Source organism: Chiloscyllium plagiosum, unplaced genomic scaffold (assembly GCF_037043375.1).
Source record: "Chiloscyllium plagiosum isolate Xiang-an unplaced genomic scaffold, Cpla_swu_hap1 HiC_scaffold_27, whole genome shotgun sequence".
NCBI lineage: Eukaryota > Metazoa > Chordata > Chondrichthyes > Orectolobiformes > Hemiscylliidae > Chiloscyllium > Chiloscyllium plagiosum.
The window spans coordinates 56,071,133-56,081,085 of NW_028270165.1; the positions used below are offsets into that span (position 1 = coordinate 56,071,133).

The 9,953-nt window shown below is 43.5% G+C and overlaps 1 protein-coding gene across 5 annotated transcripts in view; it reads left to right on the plus strand.

Moving 5' to 3' along the window:
• LOC148144194 (uncharacterized) overlaps nucleotides 1-9,953 on the plus strand; it is a 264,591-nt gene that overhangs the window by 1,118 nt on the left and 253,520 nt on the right. The window contains exons 2-4 of one of the 5 annotated variants that reach the window (XR_015751410.1): nucleotides 4,988-5,092; nucleotides 8,668-8,772; nucleotides 9,472-9,679. The exons of 1 other annotated variant lie outside the window; for it this stretch is intronic. The gene's annotated coding sequence lies outside the window, so the exon portion shown is untranslated. Of the gene's footprint in view, nucleotides 1-4,987; nucleotides 5,093-8,667; nucleotides 9,680-9,953 lie in introns of those variants that run through there. 3 more of the 5 variants (XR_015751408.1, XR_015751409.1, XR_015751411.1) reach the window with 3 other exon arrangements.

The window sequence follows — 9,953 nt, forward strand, 5'->3', positions numbered from 1 at the left end:
CTGTACTCAAACTAAACCAGTCCCACCTGCCAGGGTTTTGGCCCATATCCCTCCAAACCTTTCATATTCATGAACTTATCCAAATGTCTTTTAAACGTCGTTACTGTACCTGCATCCATCACTTCCTCTAGACATTTAGTCCACATGTGCACCACTTAGTATAAAAAAAATTGTGCCCTTCAAGTCTTTTTAAAATCTTTCTCCTGTCACCATCAAAATTTGCTCCCTAATCTTGAAACCCCAACCCTAGGGGAAGGACACCCGTCGTTCACCTCATCTCTCCCCTCATGATTTTATAAACCTTGATAAGGTCACATCTCCTCCTCCTATGCGCCAGTGAAAAAGTTCCAGCCCATCCACCTAGATGCAGGTAGATCCATATCCAGTCATGATCGGTTCAATGCTGGTCCCAATTCTCTCGGTGTCCAGGACAGCAAGAGACCACAAGACATAGGAGCAGAAATTAGGCCACCAGGTCTGCTCATTCCATTCAATCGTGGCTGATAAGTTTCTCAGTTACATTCTTCTGCTATAAGCAAAGTGAAAATGGAGGGAGTGAGTGTGGGATGGAGATTTTTAGCTTCCAGGGAATAAGAGAGGAAAGAGTTCACTATAAATTGGAATTTATGGGATCGGCTGATGAACCGAGGAGTGTCAGTTGGAGTTTAATTTAGAGAAATCAGAGATTTGCATTTTGGTCAAGCGATCCAGGCAGGACTGACACAGTTAAGGGGAGTGTTGCAGAATAAAGAGACCTTGGAGTGCTGGAGTCTCAGGTGGACAGAGTAGTGAAGTTTGGTTTGGTTTGCTTTCCTTCATTGCTCATAGCATTGAGTATAGGAGTTGTGAGATCATGTTATACACACTTCCCACTCGAACGTGTTATCTAACTGCTTAACTGTTTTTAGTGAATATAATGCACACCTCCCACCGCTGCCATAACGTGGTTTGTTTGGAAGCCCTAGCTTTCGGAGCGATTAGATTTATTTCAGATTTTATTACTTAGTGTGGAAACAGGCCCTTCAGCCCAAACCGACCCTTCGAAGAGCAACCCACCCAGACCCATTCCCCAACATTTACCCCTTCACCTAACACTACAGGCAAATTAGCGTGGCCACGTCACCTAACCTGCACATCTTTGGACTGTGGGAGGAAACCCACGCAGACACTGGGAAAATGTGCAAACTCCACACTGACAGTTGCCCGAGGTGGGAATTGAACCCGGATCTCTGGCACTCTGAAGTGCTGCTGCTGCTGCTTCAGGTGGTTGTGGGGAATAAGATCATGATTAGACTATTTATAGCCAACAGAGTCCAGTTCATGGAGATGTGATACATTAAACAATTTAGATTAAATCTTCCATCTTTTAGAATGGGGTTCTGTTCTTTGGTATGTTAATCCCAGAACCTGTTTTCAGTCACTTTCTCAAGAAAGTAATTTAAATGCAGAGCTTTTCTATCCAAAATGTCAGGCTGACTCGACATTGGGACCCAGACAGAATTCACACCTATTGGTGGGTAGGCTGGGACTTTTTTCACTGGAGCACAGGAGGTTGAAAGGTGAAGGTATCGGGTGCCTCATTAGCAAGTTTGCAGATGGCACTCAGATTGATGGAATATCAGATAGTGAAGGGGACTGTCAGACGATACAGCAGAATGTAGATTGGAGTGTTGGGAAGAGAAATGGCAGATGGAGTTCAATCCAGACAAATGCAAGGTGATGCATTTTGGAAGATGCAATTCAAGAGCGAGCTATACAGTAAATGGAAAGGTCCTAGGGGAAATTGATGTACAGAGAGATCTGTGTGTTCAGGTCTATTGTTCTCTGAAGGTGGCAACGCATGTCAGTAGAGTGGTCAAGGCAGTATACAACACGCGTTCCATCATCGGACGGATTGAGTAAAAGAGCTGGCAGGTCATGTTAAAGTTATATAAGATTTTGGTTTGGCGCATTTGGAATACTGCGTACAATTCCGGTCGCCAGATTTCCAAAAGGATGTGGATACTTTTGGAGAGAGTGCAGAGGAGGTTCACCAGGATGTTGCCTGTTATGGAGAGCGTGAGCTATAAGGAGAGATTGAGTAGATTAGGATTATTTTCATTGGAAATAAGGAGGTTGAGGGGGGGGGTCCTGATTGAGGCCTAAAAACCATGAGGGGTGTAAACAGGGGTGGATAGTAAGAATTATTTTCCCAGAGGGGAAGACTTAATTACTCAGGGTCACGAGTTCAAAGTGAGAGGGGAAAGGTTTGAGGGAGATATACATGGAAAGTTCTTTACACAGGGTGGTGGGCGCCTCGAATGCATCGCCAGTGGAGGCAGTAGGGGTGGGATCGATAGCGTCATTTAAGATGTATCTAGACAGAGACATGAATGGGCAAGGAGCAGAGGGATACAGATCCTTAGAAAATAGGCGGCAGGTTTAGATAGAGTATCTCGATCAGCATCGCCTTGGAGGGCTGAAGGGCCTGTTCCTGTGCTGTAAGGTTCGTTGCTCTCTTTATAGAGGTTTACAAAACCATGAGGGGCGTAGATAAGGTGATTGGCATGTGTCGTTTCAAGATTAGGCTGCAAATTAAGGTGAGAGGAGAAAGATTTAAAAAACACATGAGGAGCACCTTTTTTTTAAACCGTGGTTTGTGTGGAATGAATGTACAGAGGAAATGGTGGATGCAGGTTGAGTAACAACGTTTAAAAGACATTTGGATAAGTACATGAATAGGAAAGGTTCAGAGGAATATGGGCCAAACACAGGCAGGTGGGACTAGTTTAGTTTGTGAATATAGTCAGCATGGACTAGTTGGGCTAAAGGCTCTGTTCTGTGCTGTATGACTCTCACTGTTCTATACTGGTCTTAAAACCATTTTACTTGCCTTCCCCCATAAACATCCACTTCATGGTTGTTCCAAAATCAGATGAACTCAGCCTTGAATATATTCAATGACCCCCTAACTGCAGGAAGACATCCCTACTTCTGAAATCATTTCCTCTTGCTAATATACCTCTTGCCTTGCTGATTGCTTGCTGCATCCGTCTGACAACTGGCAGTGACTGGTGTGGAAGGATGCTGAGGCCACTTTTTACATCCACACATCATTCCTGAGGAAGGGCTCGTGCCTGAAACGTCAATTCTCCTGCTGCTCGGATGCTGTCTGACCTCCTGTGCTTTTCCAGTGCCACACTTTTCGACTCTCATCTCCAGCATCTGCAGTCCTCACTTTCTCCACATCCCAATATGTCGCCATTTGAACAACGTACCTCCTTTTGGCAGTTATTTTTTCATAACCGAGGTTATAACTTCACACTGTGGGACTGCATTTGCTGTGCGTTTGCCAATTGAGACACAGACCTGGACCAACGTTTCCCGACTCTGTCCCCTCCCTGGATTCACTCGCTTTCTTTTCAGTTGCTGCAAGTCAACAATTTAACCCCAGAATGAAAAAATGAAATGGTAAAGACAGTGCCGTACTCAGATGGCGGATAGAGGAAGGAAGTTGCGGTCTGAGGTGAAGCTCGTTCTTCATTTGGAGAGGAGGAGCAGCAGCAGCTTCAGAACCTGATGGTCCATCTTCCGCATTCAGACAATTGGGGAGTTCTGATTGGCAGGAGGACCAGGCTCCTTGTCTGGCTTCTCATTGGTCCATCTGAAGAAGGGTTTGCACTGTTTCTGCAGACAGAGCATGCGCGGCTTTTGCTGAACCAGCATAGAGTCAGAAGTGTACAGCATGGAAACAGACCCTTCGGTCCAACCCGTCCATGCCGACCAGATATCCCAACCCAATCTAGTCCCGCCCCTCAACACCTGGCCCACATCCCTCCAAACCTTTCCTATTCATATACCCATTCAAATGCCTCTTAATTGTTGCATTCGTACCAGCCTCCACCACTTCCTCTGGCAGCTCATTGCATACACGTACCACCCTCTGTGTGAAAAAATTGCCCCGTAGGTCTCTTTTATATCTTTCCCCTCTCACCCTAAACCTATGCCCTCTAGTTCTGGACTCCCCAACCCAAGGGAAAAAACTTTGTCTATTTATCTTGTCCATGCCCCTCATAATTTTGTAAATCTTTATAAGGTCACCCCTCAGCCTCTGACACTCCAGGGAAAACAGCCCCAGCCTGTTCAAGCCTCTCCCTCTAACTGTACCTCTTATGCTCGCATCCAAATCATTTATGTAAATGACAAAAATAGAGGACCGAGCACCGATCCTTGTGGCACTCCACTGGTCGCAGACCTGCAGTCTGAAAAACAACCCTCCACCACCACCCTCTGTCTTCTACCTTTGAGCCAGTTCTGTATCCAAATGGCTAGTTCTCTCTGTATTCCTTGAGATCTCACCTTGCTAATCAGTTTCCCATGGGGAACCTTGTCAAACGCTTTACTGAAGTCCATATAGATCACATTACTGCTCTGCCTTCCTCAATCCTCTTTGTTACTTCCTCAAAAAACTCAATCAAGTTTGTGAGACATGATTTCCCACACAAAAAGCCATGTTGACTATCCCTAATCAGTCCTTGCCTTTTCAAATACATGTACATCCTGTCCCTCAGGATTCCCTCCAACAATGTGCCCACCACTAATGTCAGGCTCACTGGTCTAAAGTTCCCTGGCTTGTCCTTACCACCCTTCTTAAACAGTGGCACCACATTAGCCAACCTCCAGTCTTCTGGCACCTCACCTGACATGCACAGTATGCTCTATGGAGATGCTGTTCCTGATGGATTTAAAGTGTCCAAATGCCACAATTTCAACCCCCCCCCCCCCCCCCCAGTCACTTAACATAACCGTGCAGGGTCCTCGCTATTTTTGATGCTCATGTTACCTAGAACCCTCATGATTATATCAATCTCAATGAGGTCACCCCTCAACCTCCTGTGCTCCAGTGAAGAGAGTCTCAGCCTCTCCTTATAACTCAAACCCTCTAGTCCTGGCAACATCCTGGTAAATCTTTACTGAACCCTCTGTAATAGTATTCTTCCTATTACAGGGCCACCAGAAGCGTTCTCAGTACTCTACAAGTGGCTTCACCAACATCCTGTATAACTTCTAAATGATGTCCCAACTCCTTTATTCAATGGTGTGAACAAATAAGGTAAGTGGGCTGAATGCCTTGTGAAGCACCCTTCCAACCAGTGATGCAACTTTCAATGAAGTATGTACCTGAACCCCTCCCTCTTCCCCCCCCCCCCCCCCCCCCCCCCCCCCATATCCCTCTGTACAAGTCCTGCCCTTATTTTAGGAAAATGCAACCCCTCACTTTTATCTGTACCTCTCTCATACGTATGCTCTCTCTCAGATGTACACACACCCTCTCACAGGCTTCTCCTCCATCACACTCCATTTACAAAGCATGTGCGCACACACATATAACGATGGGGTGCATTTGCAGAATAATATTTACAGATATATTCAATTTTGCACAAAAAGCGCACAACATGCAGGTAGTCAGTCCATATAATATTTTATAAATTCCTAGTTTGGAAATAGAACCAGTCTGATTTAAGATTGGGATACTGACACACCTTTCATGCATTGTCTGGGCTGAGCTGTCACCTGTTTTTAAAAAAAAACCTTAAGTGATCTTGAGAATACGACTTAATAATAGTTCTGCAATGTACACATTAATGAAATAAAACCTGCAACCCATTCTAAAAGATGAAAGACTTAACAGCAATCTACATTTGTCAATATATCATTTCAGTTGCATGACACTGATCTTTTGCTCTTAACTCTGTGTCTTATGATCCTGCTCCACAGCTACCCGATGAAGGAGCAGCACTCTGAAAGCTAGTGCTTCCAAATAAACCTGTTGGACTATAACCCGGTGTTGTGATTTTTAAACCTTGTCCCACCTAGTCCAACAGCAGCACCTCCACCTCCTTTCTAATGAACACAACCCATACTTCCCAGTGCTGCCAGTAAACTGCCGATGAAACGATGCAGTGCCTGCACTCCCGAAAAATTTAAACTTCTAACGAAACCAGCTACTCAGTCACTGCTCCATCTGATACACAACATTGGAAACTTAGTACAGGAGGCTGCAAGAAATGAGCAGCTTTAAAACAAAAACCACTTGGAGCTCTAAGCTTTCAATGAGAGTCTGAGTCCGGCAGAACGTTCAGGTAACCTTTATTGTGTCCCAACATTGTTACAGCTTCAGATGCCCCCAGCAAAGATCACTTTTATCTAAGTCACAATGTTTAAACCCAAATGGAGCAATTAAGTGTAAAGTTACTTTCAACCATTTAATAAAACACTGCAAATTTTATTTCATATGAAAATACATTCATTTTATAATTTGGATAAGATCTTTACAAAGGAAATATACTAAACAAAATAGCTTTCCTGGGTATCAATATTGACGACAGTTATGCAGCTATTAGTTGGCAATTGACCAACTAATTGAAATAATTTCAGAATAAATGAGCTGCTTCATTATTATACATTGAGATATTGCATATCTTGGCTCTCACCCAAGTATTCTCCGAAGAAAAAAATGCATCTGGATGGGGACATGAATAGGAAGAATTCAGAGGGATATGGGCCAAATGCTGGCAAATGGGTCACTAGATTAATTTAGCATATCTGGTTGGCCTGGACTGAAGGGTTTGTTTCTGTGTGCTCATTACAGACGCCCCTCTTCTGGGATCCCCATACCAGCTGTTATTTTCATGAAATAATCTGACAATTGTTGACTTCTATCAACCTATTCCATCCAGAGAAATTTCCTCTCCCTGCAAAGTGTGGTTCACGTTGGCAAGTTCAATCCTCCTCCAGTCCTCAGGAACACACTCTATAATGCGCAATGTTCTCAATACCTGTTTAACGTTCAGTGGGGAAACTATTTTCAGTCCAACAGGTAAACAGAATTCCTCCGAAATGTTTTTGGCAAATGCACTGCTCCCACGAGATCTCATGGGCCCACAGTTCAAAGCTTTCAACAGCTTTTTTTCTAATTTCCCCGCCTTCCCAGGATGCAGAATTTCTCCCACCAGAAATTGTTTGCTCTGAAAAAAATCCAGCAGGAACATGATTATGGAGCTATCAGTAAAAATGCTTCATTTGGCTCAACCAAGGTTGGAAATGGAAGAACATTTCTGTTCAAAGTTACTGTTCGTTTGCCCTTTCAAAATTCCTTGAATTTAAGGTGTTCCATTGTAGCATTTATTTATGATCCATTAAAAGCAGTATCCAGTCTCATCTGAGTGAGGAACTGACTCAACAAGCGAAATAACTTTTCTGTCTGCTCTTTAGATGTGACAAACTCTCCCTCTCTGTTGATGCAACAGGATTACCAGAGCTGGTAGTACCACTCTCGGAATATAATTGCTGATTGACAGTTTACTTGAACTGCTTAACATAAGGATTTAAAAGCTGCTAGCCCGATCTCGCACAAAGCACAAAAACAAACTGTTCACCCGTGTCTGTGCAGAGGAGAAATTTCACTTGGAATAGATCACAAAATAAGAACTCTTACCAGACCCACAACTCATGTGTTTCCCACGGACAAAGTTAAACATCACACAACACCAGGTTATAATCCAGCAGGTTTGTTTGGAAGCACTAGCTTTTGGAGCGCCGCTCCTTCATTAGGTAATCGTGGAGAATGAGATCATGATCATAATTTATATCCAAAGGAGTCTAGGGTCATGCAAATGTGACACATCAAACAATTTTAGATTAAATCCTTCATCTTTTAGAATAGGTTTCTGCTCTTTGGTTTGTTAATCCCAGAACTTCTTTTTTGTTACCTTCTCAAGAATGTCATTCAAATGCAGAGCTTTTCTAACAATAAGTGTGAATTCTGTCTGCGCCCGAATGTTGTCAGACTAACATTTTTCTTAGAGAAAAACTTGACATTTAAATTACATTTTTGAGAAGGTAATTTATAGATTAGGGTGTAGAGTTCAGGGTGGATAGGCTGTGCTAAATTACCCATAGTGACCAGGGATGTGAAACTGAGGGTGGATTGGCCATGGAAAATATGGAGTAAGGGGGTGGGTATGTGTGGGATGCTGTTCAGAGGGCTAGTGTGGAATAGATGGGCTGAATGGCCTGTTTCCACATTTTTGGGATTCTATGACTCCCACCACAAAGGAGCGTTTTATCTGCATCTATCCTGTCAAGCCCCTTTCAGAATTCTACTGGTTTCAATAAGATCACTTCTGGTTCAGAGAGGTAGACAGCACAGAAATAGACCCTTTGGTCCAACTCATCCATGGCGACCAGGGTTCCCAAACTAAACTAGCCTCACTTGCCTGCGTTTGGCCCAAATCCCTCTAAACCTTTCTATTCATGTACCCATCCAAATGTCGTTTAGACTTTGTAAACGTACCTGCATTGACCACATCCTCAACAAGTTCATTCCATGTGTAAACCGCCCTCTGTCAAAACGTTGCCCTTCGGGTTCCTTTTAAATCTCTCTCCTCTCACTTTAAAGAAATATCCCCCCTAGTCTTGAGCTCCCCAATGCTAAGGAAGAGCCTTTGCTATTCACCTTACCTCCACTCCTCATGATTTTATCAATCTCAATAATGTCACCCCCCAACCCCCTGTGCTCCAGTGAAAAAAGTCCCAGCCTCTCATTATAACTCAAACCCTCCAGTCCTGGCAACATCCTGGTAAATCTTTACCGAACCCTCTCTAATAGTATTCTTCCTATTACAGGGACACGAGAACCATACTCAGTACTCTGAAAGTGGCCTCACCAACATCCTGTACAACCTCAACATGATGTCCCAACTCCTTTACTCAATGTGGTGAACAATGAAGGCAAGTATGCCAAATGCCTTTTTAACCACCCTGTCTCGCAGTGAAGCAACTTTGAAAGAACTGTGTACCTGAACCCCACCATGTCTCTCTCTTACAGCATGACACAGGGCCCTACCATTTACTGTACAAGTCCTGACTGTCCTTGCTTTAGCAAAATGCAAGCCCTTGCTTTTATTCATACCTCACTCATACACACGTGCTCTCTCAGACACGCACACATACACCCCCAACACACTCAGGCATATACTCCATCACACTCTTATGTGCACTCATGCATAAACTCACATATCACTTTTTGGGCAAATTTGTATTGGCAGAATTATGTTTGCAGATACATTCAATTTTGCTCAAAAAGTGCACAGTCTGCAGGCAGTCAATCCATGTAATATTTTATAAATTCCTACTTTGGAAATAGAACCAGTCTAATTCAAAATTGGGACATTGACAGACTCGAACCTCACACCTTTATCGGGGCTGTCTGGGCTGAGTTGTCACTTTTTTAAAAAAAAACTTAAGTCATCTTGAGAATGTGAATCAAAAGATGTTCTGGGATTTACATATTAATGAACTGAAACCTGCAACGCATTCTAAAAGGTGAAAGACTTAACAGGATATATTGAACAAACCAAGATTGCTATCAGTTGTATGACACTGTGATCTTTTGCTATAAAATCTGTGTCTTTTGATCCTGCTCCACAGCTACCCGATGAAGCAGCAGTGCTCCAAAAGCTCACATTTCCAAATAAACCTGTTGGACTATAACCTGGTGTTGTGTGATTTTTAACTTCATCCAGGCGAGTCCACCACCGGCTCCTCCACATCATTTCTAGTGAGCAAAGCCCACACCTCCCAATGCTGCCAGTAAACTTTACAACGCCGATGAAATGACACACTATGCCCTCCTGAAAAATTCACAATTTCTAACGAAACTGGCTGCTCATTCACTGATCCATCTGATACGCCACATTGGAAGCTTAGTGCAGGAAGCTGAAAGAAATGAGCAGCTTTAAAACAAAAACCTTGGAGCTCAAAGCTTTCAATGAGAGTCTGAGCCGGGGGTAATTTCAGGTAACTTTTATTGAGATCCAACTTTGTTACAGCTTCAAACCCCCTCAACAAAAAGGCAGAGAAAAAGTAGCTGCTTTTTAAACAGTTCAAGGTCAAAACGTACACTCTACCCC